The 16,374-nt window shown below is 40.1% G+C and overlaps 1 pseudogene; it reads right to left on the minus strand.

Moving 5' to 3' along the window:
- Positions 1 to 4,467: 4,467 nt before the first annotated feature.
- On the minus strand, positions 4,468 to 12,904 carry LOC109979743 (uncharacterized; annotated as a pseudogene).
- Between the last annotated feature and the right edge of the window lie 3,470 nt (positions 12,905 to 16,374).

A 16,374-nucleotide genomic window follows, 5' to 3' on the forward strand; every position in this document is an offset into this window, starting at 1 on the left:
TCAACCATTGCTTCACTCAAGAAAATATACATTAGTGGCCAGCTGGAGTATAAACCTATAAGTTGTGTCATTGCATCGGGCAAAAGGCAAAATGATTTTCTTTTGTTTATATTGCTTAGCTCACAACTTTATTGACGGACATTTTTTACAACATCTGATTTAAGAGAGTGAACATAAGAAAGGGGCATTTAAAACCAGAGTGTTTAAGATATAGGTCACAGTTGATCACAGTTTTAAAGAGGATAACATAAAGTTTGGTATTCTTGTCAATACACCTCTTGCATGACAGATCTAGCCTTGCCGTATTTCTCTCAGAGCGATTGGATTGATGAATCCAGCTTCATCCAGGGTGTGGGCAAACAATGACAGAGGATCATCATCACATGAAACTGTTTAAGATGAACCTACTGTCTCTCATCCTTTGAAGCTCTGTCCTCCACACAGAGCAGTGAGTAAACAAGCATGCTAACAGTACACAATGCAGTCAGAGGTAACTATAAACTTCACACCTGGTCATTTTCAGCAAACAGGATGCTAATAACTTTGTCCTCCTTCACACCTCCACTGTATGCAAATACAGAGAGCAACAGGTAGATTTATTTACAACTTTACATGTGTCAAACTGTTTAATCCTCTCATCAGTTTATATACTGTATATATTTTTTTATGTCTGTGCTTTTATGCCTTTATTGGAGAGACAGGACAGTGAATAGAATCAGTGAAAAAGAGAGAGAGAAAGTGGGGACAGGTCAGATTTGATTTAATATATTCCAAAGTAAATTGCTTCCAGGAAATTATTTACCACTGTTCTTTCTTCCTTTCTTCTTAAAGAAGTGTCAGAGCTCCCCAAAACATGTCTGGGAAATTTCTTACCAAAGATTTCCTCTGATCCTGTATTTGATCATGCCTATAAACTCCTCTAATTCAGCTCTGCTTAGAACAGGCTGTTTCTGTGTCTGTACCTTTAAATATGTAAATGAGCTGTGTCTGACCACGCCCCCTCTCTGGAAGGGCTTGGGTGGCTCGGGCCTTCTTGCTCCGTTACCGATTGTTTACGTTGAGAAGGCAGACTCAGAGGACAGAACAAACACCTAGCTGTGGGAGTGTCACCCACCTGGGGGAGGGGTTACTGCCCTTTGTGATGTCATGAAGGGAAAATCTTGAAAAAACAAAGAGGAAGGACATTTCTCATGATTGTTTTGATTGAGCCCCCTGGCGTCTGAATCTACATACTGTACGTTTAATGTGAACAATAGCATGACCATTATTTTTTTATCTGAAATTCACCAAATACTTTTTGAACATGAACGTACACAACTTTCATCAAAGAGGTGACGGATCAGAAAATACGACTGTAAATTATTTTGTTACCGTTCATTTCGGCAGAAAAGCGCATCCTTGAAAAAGAGGAAGGTGCACATGAGCATATTTGTTAAGGAGTTGTAGCTTCTCTGGGAACCAATCAGCATGCAGGTGAGAGACACAGATATGAGTTAGGAACATTGGAGGACTTATACGTTGTTGGATTTAGTATTTTTATGGGCACTGTAAGTAAAACTAAATCCAACATTATCTAAAACAACCTTTTTTTCTTTTTTTAAAAACTGAGAATGCTTTTGTGCTCCTAACACTTTGAGCCTTAAGGGGCTTAAGTGCACAAATCTGAGGGTTGTAAGGTATACATAAACATTTATTTCATCATAATGAAGTCAAATTAAAGGGTAAGGCATTTTCCACTACAATAAAACTTTAAGCCTGTGTAACCTCTGAGGTGAACAATGCACTTGCTCCTGTGTCTGTCTGTTCAGATCTCTTCCGGCAGGGAGCAGTAAAAGAGGAAACACTGTTGGTGGTATTTTACGAGCCGTGAGAAAAGCTGCAGCAGTCTGCTAATGGGCAGTGAATGATAATCCTGCTATTGAAAGGTAATGGAGGTTTATAACAGTCCATCATTGCACACTGAGGTGGATCCATTAACACTCAGACCACAACAGTCAGAAAAACACTCTGGTTTGTAAGCAACGTCAGACATTGGCAGGATTAACATACCTGGCATTAAAGGTCAGTGGTTCAGAGGGTTTTTTAAGGAGAGTGTTTCAAAAGTGCAATGCTTCTCGCTTTGTTTACTTCAAGAGAAACCCCATCTAGTGTGTCCCAACTCTCCTTGAGAGAGGAGGGGGCTGTTTATAATTTATGGGCTTCCTTATAAAGTTTCAGACGGCAGATTTGCAGTGCGTGCTCCATCTCATCCTCGCTCTCTCTCCATGTCACTCCCCCGCACGCACACACACACATTTGCCTCCCCTGCACATCTTAACATCCAGTCCTGTCTAGCCCTCCACAACAATGGAATCTCAAAAGAGCCCCAATTGCCTTGTGACCCTTAACTTCACCCCCCCCCCCTCCCTCCCCTTTTTTAAAAACTCTGCCAACAAAGAATGCTGCTCGAGCTCCGATGGAGAGGCTTTTAACGTGTATTTAACAGCCAAGCCGCCATCACTCACATCATGTTTACATGTCACTGCTCAGCTTTGTATTGGTCCAGATGCAAGTGTTTGTTTTGATGCATTCGGGAGAGTTGCCAAGTTGAACGCCCCGGTCCAAAACGGGAAGAAAAGGGAAACGTGCTGATCAGAGATGTGGAAAATAAAAGCGTTATAAACATCACTTAGCCTATCTTTGAAAAAATGTTTCCACCAGTAAAAAAAGAAACAATATGAAACCCACAGAGCCCGGAAGGTGACATGAACATAATTTTTTTGCGCTTTAGTAAGCTGCACGAGCGCCTTTGTTATGTGACGCCCCTGAGAGGGGTCTGGCTGCAGACCTCCACTGTGAGACGCTCCTCCACTGTCAGGACTGGAAGTACATGCATAAAATCGGGTTGCATTTCTGGTTTGACGTTTCATTCATTTATAAACTATTTTACTGGAATGCACATAAAATATTCAATATAAAATAGGGAAGTAATTCTGTTTTAAACGCTTTAGTCATTTTTTATATGAGTATAAATACATTTAACGGATTACTCAACATGCTATCTTATTTACGATCACTGTTGATGTATTCAGTTAAGATGAGGGATGAACAGGAGAGTGAATTAAATGCATTGAAAAATAATGCTAATTGTAGTAAAGGCTATCTTCTTAGAAAAACATATCTCATTCAAAATGTCCTCTTTAAATATCACAGTGCAGCATATACGTGCAATTAGCCTTCTTTCATATTTTAGGACAAAATAAGTTTATATGTCTACTTGCATTCCAAAACTGAAAGAGATTAATGCCAACAAATAATTACAGCAATGTTTGCATATATGGAATGCAAAAAAATGTGTTCATGTCACCTCTCGGGCTCCGTAAAAGCTAAGCATTGATGATAAAAAAAAACTTCTCTTAGGTAGTAATTATGAGATTTAAAAAATTATGAGATACAAATGTTATTATTTCATTACAATTATGAGATAATAAACTGAAATAATGAGATATAATGTCAACATTAGGAGACTGAAATGTCGAAATGTTATGAAAAAATTGGTCTGAAATTTGGTGTGATAAGTTAAAGTTATAACTTTAACGACAGAGTATTACGGCCATGTTTAAAACATATTTTTTCAAAATCTTTGAGATTAAAGTTGTACATTTACGAGAATAAACCCATTATTTAACTGTATGAAATTTGTAAATCAATTTAAATTTGGCTATGGTTGACATGATTATTCTGAAAATTTATCAGAAGAGCGGCCTGAGTAAAAATGATGAAAGGGAAAACCTCAAAGACATTTCCTCTGACACAAAAGAGACAACTTCCTCCAAGTCAGTGTGGTTCTTTCTTATCAAAGCCCCAGTTTGTTACAGTATGTTTTCAGGGTCCTGATACTGATGACACAGTGATGCTGATGTGCTAAAAGAATGTGTAGTTTTATATCTGCATACGTAAAGCTCCAACAAAACTAATCAGATATTTAGAGACTTCGTCAAACTGCTGTTCAAGTCAGTTAATACTCAGTCAATCTGTGTTACAGACTACACATAGCCTACTAAAGTATAACTTGACAGGATGCCCACATTCCTCATTGTCATACAGACGGCTGCTTCTCTTCTGATTTAACTGTAGACTAACATTATGACTTTTTATCGTAAATGTATTCCTTTAAACATAAAATCTAAAAACTAATTCTCCTTACTGGGGCCCTAATACTCCTTCATAATAACTAAATAAGTTAAAAGTCAAATAATGAAATTAAAGTCAGAATTATGATTTCAAAAGTTAAAATCATAGAATAGAATAAAACACTTCCTGTTTCTGTTTGTTTACGCATGATGCAAAACTTGAGTTTGTTCAAACATCAGATCAGTAAAGTTTGTAAAATGTCATTAATGATTTCATGAACAGATTCATTTCATACACACAATCAGTCTGTTTGATCAAAATCTCTGATATAAAAAGAAAATAATAACAATCTCATTGATTTCATACTTCAGAGTACATTTTTAATCAATTAAAGTTTAAACAACAAAATTCATTCCGCAAAAATGAATAATTCTATAAATTTAATTTGAGATGTTTCTAAATAAAATGTACAAAGTGGTGAAAACATAATATCTACATGAAAGAAAAGGCCTGGTGCTTTCTCTCTTAAGACTCTTTAATTAGAACAAAAACAATCAGTACTCATTGTAAACACATTTAAAGTGAAGAAAAGTTGAAATGTTCATGCAGAGAAAATGTCAGTTCAGCTGAACAAAAATCTTCATGAGCAGTAAAGCCTCTGAGACTAAACAGAAACAGCTAAAGAGAGTTATTTAAAAAGACTCAAACATTTACAGAACAAGTGAGATGTCAAAGTACCGCCCATAAAGTTTGATTGACAGGTGAACAATGTAACCACAATCAGTTCTCAGCAACAAACATGAATAATGATCAAGTTGAAGGATTAAAGTTTAACCCACTGTTCCTTTAAATGACTTCTGTCTATTTCAGTTTACACAACTCAGCACTAGATCCTATGTTAATCCAAAGTCCAGCATGTAGAGGCTGAGTGAATGTGTTCTGGATTCTGTGGAGGAGAGTCATGGTTTCAGAGATGCTGTAGAAGGACAGAATACCTGCTTTGTGATCCAGGTACACTCCTACTCTGGAGGACTGAGGACCTGAGACATGAGTGCCAACACTGCAGTGATAAAAGATATATCTGTATTTGTAGCAATATAACGCCCAAGATTTGTCATTGTATCCAAATTCACTTTCAGTCCCGCTTCCAACTCTGCTGATATTCTTGTATGCGACGGCTGCAAAAACTCCTCTTCCTCTCCACTCCACCTCCCAGTAACAACGTCCAGTCAGACTCTCTGGACTCAGTACCTGACACCAATCAGTGAATCTGTCTGGGTGACTAGAATAAGACTGTTGTTGACCCGTGCGTGTTACTTTTCTGTTCCCATCAGATAATAACAGCTCTGTGTGTGCTGTGTTTAGATCCAGTGTGATGTCACATGAATATTGTAAGAAGTCAGCTCTGGTCTTGGGCTCTGGTTGTGACAGTAAAACATCCATTTCAGTCACTCTCTGTGAGATGTTTGTCCATTTCTCTCTCAGGACGTCCTCTAGTTTATCTTTGAATTCTGACACAGCTGCTGTCACATCCTCAAAGAACCTCAGAGGACGGATATTGATGCTGGATGAGTGTGTAGATTCACAGAGTGGTGACAGTGAGGGGTAGTCGTGTAGAAACTGGTTGTGGTCCTGTGTGTGTGAGAGCTTCTCCAGTTCAGCGTCTCTCCTCTTCAGCTCAGTGATCTCCTGCTCCAGCTTCTCCTGAAGCTCTCTGACTCGACTCACTTCAGTTTGCTGCTGGGATCTGACCTGCTGCTTCACATCAGAGCGTCTTTTCTCCATGAGACGGATCATCCCTGTGAAGATCTTCTCACTGCCCTCCACTGCTTTATCAGCGGAGCCATTGATATCCTCCACCTCCTGTTGAAGCAGCTTCACATCTTTCTCTCTGTTCTGGATTCTCTGCTGGATGTTTTGTCGACTCACCTCCAGCTCTCTCTGCTTCTCGGTCCTCTCTGCTGCAGCTGAGACTGTGTCGTGGCCTTTATGTTCATCCACAGAACAGAGATAACAGATAGACTGCTGATCAGTACGACAGAACATCTTCATCACCTCATCATGACGAGAGCAGACGTTCTCCTGGAGCTTCTTGGAGGGCTCCACCAGCTTGTGTTTTTCAAAGGCAGGTGAATCATAATGAAGCTGAAGGTGTTTTTTGCAATAAGAAATCAGACATTGTAGGCAGGACTTACAGGCTTTCAGTTTTCTCTCGGTGCAGACATCACAGGCCACATCTTCAGGTCCAGCATAGCAGTGATCAGCAGGAGCAGCTTGGAGTCCAGTCTTCTTCAGCTCCTCCACTAAAACTGCTAACATGATGTTTTTCAAAAGGACAGGCCTCGCTGGGAAGGTCTGGCTACACTGAGGGCAGCTGTAGATTTTCTTCTCCTCCTCTTTATCCCAGTGGGTTTTAATACAGTTCATACAGTAGCTGTGTCCACAGGGAACAGTCACCGGATCCTTCAGTAGATCCAGACAGATCGAACAAGAGAAGGTTTGCCGGTCCAGCTGAACTCCTTTCTGCGCCATTTCTCCTCTCAGTGACAACAACTGTCTGACTTTCACTTCCTACTACATTCACCACTGATCTACAAACCATGTGTTTGTGCTTCAGCTCGTGTTGGTTACACCCATCTGCAAACTGTAGATCTAAAGGGGAGGGAACCAGGAAATACTGGGTCAGAGTGGAGCTGGCTGTGTTTGAGAGCAGGCAGGAGAGGGAGGGGTTATCAAGCTCTTTGAACCAGGAAGAGGAGCAGCACTGTGAATCTTTAACTTTGTTTCCTCATTCCTATGAAGCCTCGGTTAAATCCTGCTCCACATCTGAAACATTTGAAACGTTAAGTTGTTAAATACTTCTTGACTCTTCAGGTCTTTAGTGATGACTTCATATTTAGAAATAAAACGACTGTGCAAACGTCCAAGCAAAATGCATACAGGTGCAGGACAAAAATGTATGACCTGCAGAAAAAAGAAAGAGAGGTCCGCACACCGTTCAGCTCCCAATGAGCAACTTTATTAAGGGCAGCGTTTGGATCCTTGCCCTTCATAAAGTTGCTCACTGGGAGCTGAAACAGCGTGCGGACCTCTCTCTCTTTTTTATGATGACTTCATATTTCTCAAATATTTCCTGAATTCTGCTCAAATGTATTTAAATGCTTAAAAACGGTTGACTGAGAATAAAGTTATCAAAGTTAAGTCTCAAAAAATGTACTTCATTTAATTATTCATTTCCCTGAAGTTGTTGCACACAGTTAATGAAAAGAGATCAAACTAAATACTTAATATTTTCATCACACCATTGAAAAATTTGTTAAGAAAAATATTGATGCTGAAGGTTCACCTGAAAATAAAATCTTCTTAAACCCTCTGACGAGTAGTGCCTCATCTCATATTGTGTAATCCCTCACAAACTGGGTCCAGCGTATGTCTTTTGCTTTCTTACTGTTTGTCACCAATGTAATGTTTGTAGACATTTTTATCATACATCCTAACTTTAGATAGAATAGATAATGTATTTCACGTGTGTTTATAACATGTTTAGTCTTTCTGATTTAACATTAAACCGCACTGAAAGTCAGTACCTCTGCCTCAACTGAAGGGGGCGTGCGTCTCGTTGCGTGAGGCTCATAAGGTCAAGAGTTTATGCTTGGTTTGATGTTGCTCCTCTTATATGCAGAATTAAGTTCACTACAGAAGGCTGAGTCCGTTTATTTTTAAATTTTGCTCTGATTGTTTACAAGTAAAGGTAAGACCATGAATACGCCGCAAAATATATTTTTATTTTTATTGAATGAGTATGAATGGTGGAATTGCAATGGCAGATTAAGAAAACATGGAGGGTGCAGTTCAAATGCGCTCTTTCTCTGAGGCGCTGTAAATTTAACGTTCTTCCTTGGCCAAATATGTACCTTACCTCTGTGTGTTTGTGTAAATAATGCTGATATAAATCACAACCAGTAGTCAATGTGCAAGCTGCCAATGGAATGGTGAATTTAAGCTACTCTATAAATGGGACAGCCTGGGAGAGGCTGTACAGTATAAGGGTGACGTAATCAAGCTCTCATACCTGTGTGCAGAACAAGGAAGTGCAGCGTGAGGTAAACTGATCACAAACATTTCCTTTCAGTAAGCGATCTAATGAAACTTAAAACGTAACTTTATCCACACAGTATGAAAGAACATGCAAGAAAATTGCTAAAGTTAAATGTATTCACTCTTGTAGATCGCGGATAACAGCAAGTAGGAGGACGACTGGACGCTGTAGTGACACTTTGTTTTACCGCTGAATTAACTCATCTCTGTTGGGTTTTAATAATTAGGATGTGTTTTATTGTAGCTCTTAATCATCAGCATCAGCAACAGGAGTAAACTTGCTGTTAGGTTTTGATTATTATATGCAGTGATCATCACAGGAGTTTAATATTTGGTTCCAGACTTGGTCTGAGGACAAATCAACAGCTGTGCATCTCTTTACAAGGGGAACCCATCGAGCAGGTTAAAGAGGCCAAACTGTTGGGGGTAACAATTGATGAAATACTTTTATGGACAAATCACATTAACAATATACTTGCAAAAATGAGCAGAGGAATTTTTATTATAAGGAAGAATGCCTATTTCCTAACAGACAACACAATAAAACAAGTAATACAATCTTTAGTTTTATCTCACCTCGATTACTGACCAACAGTTTGGTCGAGAGTTTCGAAACGAGAGCTAAATAAGATTCAGCTGGCTCAGAACAGAGCTGCTCGTCTGGTTCTGCACTGCTTGATGGGTGACAGCGTGGAATGGATGCATGCAACGCTGTCTCGGATCAGGGTGGAAGAGAGACTTGCATGTAGCCTGGTCCAGTTTTTAAGAAACATTTATACATCAAGAAAACGACATACTTATAATCCCAGTTTACATAGACAAATGTTAGGCATAATTATGACACAAGACAAGCTTTATTTGGGCGCTTCACATTACCTCTGCCTAAATCCAATGCTTTAAAGAGAACTGTTATGTATAGGGCAATGTCGAACTGGAATAAATTGCCACTGGATTTAACAGAGATCACTAACAAGATGAGTTTTAAAAAGAGATTAAGGAACACATTTTTGAAAAAGGAAATCAGTTTGGTCTGAATGTAACAGATGTTTATGAATGTGTATGAGATTTGATTGGCTAAGGTATAAAAAGTCAAGTTTAATACTTATTAGGTAAACTGCTGTTTTGACCATTGATGTGCTCATGAATGAATTGTATGAATTGTCTCAGTCCTTGATTTGTCTATGATTGTATTTTATTTTCTAAATTCATTTTGTGAATTTGATTAATCATGTTTTTTGTTGTTGTTTTGCTTTTATGGACCCAAGGAAGAATAGTTGTTACTGCGGTAACAACTAATTGGGATCCAATGTAAATAAATGAAATTATTCTGTAAATTAATGTATCAAATTATGTGACATTACGTGTAATTCTTTTTCTATATATTTTTTTAGTATGGCTCATCACAACATTAAACCAAACTGTTGGTCCGGGTGCTAGGTTGAGGAATTAAAGGTATGCTATGTTGGGTTGACACTTTTAAGAAATGTAATGTTTGATATTTATTGAAAGTTTTGTTTATTTCTTTAGGATTTTAAATTAATGCTAAACTGTCAATGTTTTCCCCACTTTAGTATTTACTTGTTTATTTATCCATTTTGCTGATTTTATTAATTTATTGTGTTTTTCATGAATTATTTTCGGGAATGTTGTGAAATGTATCAGTTAGATCTTGAGTGTGATTAGGAGCATCTATTTTTCACTGTGTACCTGGTTACTATTGGTATCAAGTGATTTTGAGTCATTCTTGCACACGGCCGTAGAAATGTATGTGTGTCTCTTCTAGTGAACTGTGTTTAGTTCTACAGCTACTGTGTCGCCTGTATTTGGATCATTATTTTAACTTGTTTACTTCTGTGTTAAATTCTTAAATAAAAACTATGTTGTTGAAACTAAATGATATACAAATGTATATAAATGATGTTACAATAAGTCGGTGAACCATTGTTTTGGCGGGGTCGTAAGGAATGTGAAACATACACACTTCACTCTCTGAAATAACAATGTAAAATAAAATATTCTCCGATGAGATCTGAGGGATCATTTCCAGATTTAATAACGGCGTTTACAGTTACTGACATTTAAAAGCACTCGTTACACATTACTTTTTTCTGAAACAATCGACAACAAGCGGACGAAGAAACGCTAAAGTAAGAACAGCAGCATCCTGGGAGAAAGAACATAAACACAGACAGACAGGGGTTCATTCAGTCATGACCTTTCTGTCTCAGAAAAAAAACCCATTATTTTTCCCCGTTCGAGTTGTCTTTGGACTGTTGGAGGAAGCTGGAGTACCTGGAGAGAACCCATGCACAGGGAGAACATGCAAACTCCACACAGAGAGACTCCTGTCCAGATTCAAACCAGGGATCTTATCGCTGTGAGGCAAAAGCACTAACCCCTGAACCACAGTGTAGCCCAGTCTGTGAAAAGTCTGTAAAGTCAAGACTACTTGATCAGAATCTCAGCTATGAAAAAGAAAATAATTAACCACCTCATTGACTTCATACTTCAGAGTAAATTTTTTTATCAATTTCAGTTCAAACAACAAAATTAATTTTACAAAAATAAATAATTCTATACATTTAATTTGAGATTTTTCTAAATAAGATGTAGTGGTGAAAACATAATATCTACATGAAAGAAAAGGCCTGGTGCTTTCTCTCTTAACACCCTTTAATTAGAACAAAAACAATCAGTACTCATTGTAAACACATTTAAAGTGAAGAAAAGTTGAAATGTTCATGCAGAGAAAACGTCAGTTCAGCTGAACAAAAATCTTCATGAGCAGTAAAGCCTCTGTGACTAAACAGAAACAGCTAAAGATAGTTATTTAAAGAGACTCAAACATTTACAGAACAAGTGAGAAGATGTCAAAGTACCGCCCATAAAGTTTGATTGACAGGTGAACAATGTAACCGCAATCAGCTCTCAGCAACAAACATGAATGATGATCAAGTTGAAGGATTAAAGTTTAACCCACTGTTCCTTTAAATGACTTCTGTCTATTTCAGTTTACACAACTCAGCACTAGATCCAGAACCAATCCAAATTCCAGCATGTAGAGGCTGAGTGAATGTGGTCTGGACTCTGTGGAGGAGAGTCATGGTTTCAGAGATGCTGTAGAAGGACAGAATACCTGCTCTGTGATCCAGGTACACTCCTACTCTGGAGGACTGAGGACCTGAGGACCTGAGACAGGAGTGTGGACATTGTTGTACCAAAAGATATAACTGTTGTTGTAACAATCTAACGTCCAAGATTTGTCATTGAATCCAAATCCACTTTCATTCCCGCTTCCTGTTCTGCTGATATTCTTATATGCGACAGCTACACAAACTCTTTCTCTCCACTCCAGTTCCCAGTAACAACGTCCAGTCAGACTCTCTGGACTCAGTACCTGCCACCAATCAGTGAATCTGTCTGGGTGACTAGAATAAGACTGTTTTTTACCCATGTTTGTTACTTTTCTGTTCCCATCAGATAATAACAGCTGTGTGTTTGCATTGTTTGGATCCAGTGTGATGTCACATGAATATTGTAAGAAGTCAGCTCTGGTCTTGGGCTCTGGTTGTGACAGTAAAACATCCACTTCAGTCACTCTCTGTGAGATGTTTGTCCATTTCTCTCTCAGGACATCCTCTAGTTTATCTCTGACTTCTGACACAGCTGCTGTCACATCCTCAAAGAACCTCAGAGGACGGATATTGAAGCTGGATGAGTGTGTAGATTCACAGAGTGGTGACAGTGAGGGGTAGTCGTGTAGAAACTGGTTGTGGTCCTGTGTGTGTGAGAGCTTCTCCAGTTCAGCGTCTCTCCTCTTCAGCTCAGTGATCTCCTGCTCCAGCTTCTCCTGAAGCTCTCTGACTCGACTCACTTCAGTTTGCTGCTGGGATCTGACCTGCTGCTTCACATCAGAGCGTCTTTTCTCCATGAGACGGATCATCTCTGTGAAGATCTTCTCACTGCCCGCCACTGCTTTATCAGCAGAGCCATTGATATCCTCCACCTCCTGTTGAAGCAGCTTCACATCTTTCTCTCTGTCCTGGATTCTCTGCTGGATGTTTTGTCGACTCACCTCCAGCTCTCTCTGCTTCTCGGTCCTCTCTGCTGCAGCTGAGACTGTGTCGTGGCCTTTATGTTCCTCCACAGAGCAGAGATAACAGATAGACTGCTGATCAGTACGACAGAACATCTTCATCACCTCATCATGACGAGAGCAGACGTTCTCCTGGAGCTTCTTGGAGGGCTCCACCAGCTTGTGTTTCTTCAATGGAGCCACTTCAAAATGAGGCTGCAGGTGTTTCTCACAGTAAGAAGCCAGACATTGTAGACAGGACTTACAGGCTTTCAGTTTTCTCTCGGTGCAGAAATCACAGACCACATCTTCAGGTCCAGCATAGCAGTGATCAGCAGGAGCAGCTTGGTGTCCAGTCTTCTTCAGCTCCTCCACTAAAACTGCTAACATGGTGCTTTTCACCAGGACAGGCCTCGCTGGGAAGGTCTGCCTACACTGAGGGCAGCTGTATATTTTTTTCTCCTCCTCTTTATCTCAGTGGGTTTTAATACAGTTCATACAGTAGCTGTGTCCACAGGGAACAGTCACCGGATCCTTCAGTAGATCCAGACAGATCGAACAAGAGAAGGTTTCCTGGTCCAGCTGAACTCCTTTCTGCGCCATTTCTCCTCTCAGTGACAACGACTGTCTGAGTTTCACTTCCTGAGAACTGACTGGTTGAAGAGCTTGAAGACGTTTCACCTCTCCTCTGAAAGTCTTCTTCCGTTCTAAACTATTTGGTGGACGGAGCTAGAAATTTAAGCCACTGTGGAGGAAGACTCAAATCAGAGTCGTTAACTGAGTCGTTAACATGGTTTCGCCTACAGTCGTTACCACCCCCTGTCATCTGCGTGTCGTTGGAGTCACATTTTCAAACATGGGACTGAGGCTTCAGTCAAAACAGCACTGTAGGTTGGTGAAAGATAGTGTCTCAGACCACCACCTTGGTTAAGAGATGGTTTTTCCACCTTGACATAAATGGCTTCTTTAATCCCCATTTCAACCCAACAAAACACACCACAGACAAAAAATTCAGGTACACTTCAAACCCTCCAACACCTTGAGGCAGAAGTTGGTCAACCCAAAGGACAAAACTCCCAGGCATAAACAAAGTAATGTTGTTTATGCTATCCAGTGCGAAGAGGAGTGGAGGGATTTTTACATTGGAGAGACTAAACAACTGCTACACAAACGGATGGCACAGCATAGGAGCGCCAGCTCCTCAGGACAGGATTCTGCGGTCCATTTACATTTGCTGAAGGACAAAGAACACTCCTTTCAGGATGAAAAGCTGCATATCCTGGACAGGGAAGACCGTTCGTTTGAAAAGGGCTGTTAAAGAAGCCATCTATGTCAAGGTGGAAAAACCATCTCTTAACCAAGGTGGTGGACTGAGACGCCATATTTCACCAACCTACAGTGTTGTTTTGAATTCTCTACCAAAACAATTGAAAACCCACTCCCACCTTGGAACATGTAACTACAACAACCCACAGACGACTGGGGGTGGTAACGACTCTAGGCGAAACCATGTTAATGAATAGAGACTTATAAAGACTAATAGACAGGTATGTTGATGGTGACGTGCTTCATATGAGCTGTTGAGTCTGATGCCTTTAAAAAAATTGGTGTAATAACTGTGAATTGAAAATGATATTATTTGAAGTGTGCAAGTTGTCACAGCTCAATTCTATCTCAGCAACCAAAGATTGCAGCTTTCCCAAGAAACTAGTTAATAAAGCAATAACTCCGCTAATAACTCAGTTACTTTTTGATAGTAGAAACTAGTTACTCATTTTCAGTAACGGGCCCAACACTAGTCATCATACATTACATTCACACATCATACCTGCTGCTGTTGCACTGAGCTCCAAACTAAATCTTTTGTCCCTAATTTGTTCCTGAAAAAGTTGGAAACCCATAGCAGTGGGAGTCCCATCAAGAGGATTGTGGCGTGTTGAAGCCCCTTAAAGAGCAGCGGCAGTCGATACATGACCAGATCCCTGAGTTTTCTCACCGTTGTTGCCTCGCCAAAACAAATCTCCGCTGTGACTTCACTAATTACTCCGGCTGTGTCTAATACCTGATTAGTACAATCAAGGGATTTACGAGGCCAACTGGATTCTTTTCTGGATTCCTTTCTTTGTGTGGGTCTTTGTTTTCTCCTGACTTCTGTTAAGATGGCAGCTGTAGTGTGCTTCTTTGTTCCCAATAACCTGGGTGGAAATGGAGTTTGATATGAGCGAGTCTGCAGTTCAGAAAACAGCTGACCTCGTCTCTAATGATATTTTCTCTGTACGGCATAAAGAGATTGTCAGGCCTCAATCTGTTGTCCTGTCCTGTGGCCTCCTGTCTGCTCTAATCTTGATGAGGGGATAATAAGCTGGAGAGACAGCGGCTCCCCAGCGGGCCCCCCTCGACCTTCCAAAACATCCCCCATTAACCCTTCATCCCCCGACCCATGTCTGAAGTATGCCGGCTCAAATGCTCCAGTAATGAAAGGGATTTAAACAAAGCTGAGAGGGACCAAAGCAAACTTCCTCCAGTCATATTTGAAAGTCAGTACACAGGTAAAACAATGCATTCCATCTCGCTCTGGAGACTGTGTCTGTCCGTCAGCTTAGCTCTGACTTTATCAAGAGGAATTCACAGCAGGGGAGGAAGGAGCAGACAGACGTGTTTTCCTTGTTCTGCTGCGGCAGCTTGCTGTTTCATAATGCTCTGGATACAAGGGAATATGATTTATAATGCTCTGAATATAAGGGAATATGTTTTAGACCCCTCATATGTAAAGACTACAAAGCAGAAATAATAGACATGAAAAGTAATAAGTACAAACAATGCAAAAGCTTTTAAAAGGGCTTTCTTGTAAATTAAATTTACACGTCAGAAACGGAGTGGGAAGCAGTATACATTTATTTAATCTCATCCCTCCTCCATTTTTAAATAATCCTCCTACCATTTTCTTTTATTATTTGGATACATCAGAAATGTAGTTCTATGCTTTTATCAAACATGCAATGGGTGGGTATGTAAAATACCAATACACTAAAGCACTGACTTAATAAAATCCTAACATGACAAAGTCTCCTGACTCACAGAATCTGATCTCCATGAGTCAAGAGAGAAGGTTCCAGATGTTTAAGCTCTCCTCCCATCAGGTACAGAGCACAGAGACCTGACCCTCCTCTGTCAGCCTGAATGGGGCTCAGTAGACCGAGGAGGGACAGGCTGCAGCTGCTTCCTCTGTCCAATCCACTAGAGGTCGCTGAAGAAGGGGAACACCAGGCTGCAACTCACAGAGCCGAACACCAGATGGCGATGATGATGATTTTATGTTTTGTGGTGCATTCAGGGTCTGCCACCTTCTCTGGTTTTCTCTGCAGTTACACACACACACACACACACACACACACACACACAGACACACACACACACACACACACACACACACACACACACACAGACACAGAGACACACACACACACACACACACACACACACACACACACACACACACACTGCTCCTGTTGTGAGCTGGTAAAGAAAAACAGGAGCACGGGAAGAGCAACAAAAAACTAGCAGACATTCTTTAATTAGGTAGAGAAACGTTGACATCTGTTTGCAATCAAATATTTGAAGTTGAATATTTTCTTTCAAAGAGTTTTTTTTTATTATACATTATATTTTTTATTTGATTTGATCTTGACATTTGTCTTGTTCAACACCAGATCACGTTCAAATCACTAAAGCTGTTTTCAGACATGCACTCCTGAGAATATCTAGAACATTTCAGGACAGGATTTTCAGCTCTGAGAAGGAGAATTCACAGCTGCAGAAACTGACCTCAGACTTCCTGTCTTTCTGTGCAGGATTTATGTTTAGTACTTACTTGAAATGTTCTCTCAAAATGTATTGTACCCACTGTGGGGGTTGTTTGTCTCTTTACATTGTGAACATTTTGCAATGGCTAAATCTCCTCACCATGATCTCCTCGGCTCAGTGCTGCAGGACTCTCAGGGGTCAGGTTTTTGTCTGACGGTGAATGCAGGGACACCTAGCCCTTTTACTTTTTTGATGTTTTGTGAGTGTCTGATACTTTAAGTGAC

This window comes from Labrus bergylta, chromosome 2, assembly GCF_963930695.1.
Source record: "Labrus bergylta chromosome 2, fLabBer1.1, whole genome shotgun sequence".
NCBI lineage: Eukaryota > Metazoa > Chordata > Actinopteri > Labriformes > Labridae > Labrus > Labrus bergylta.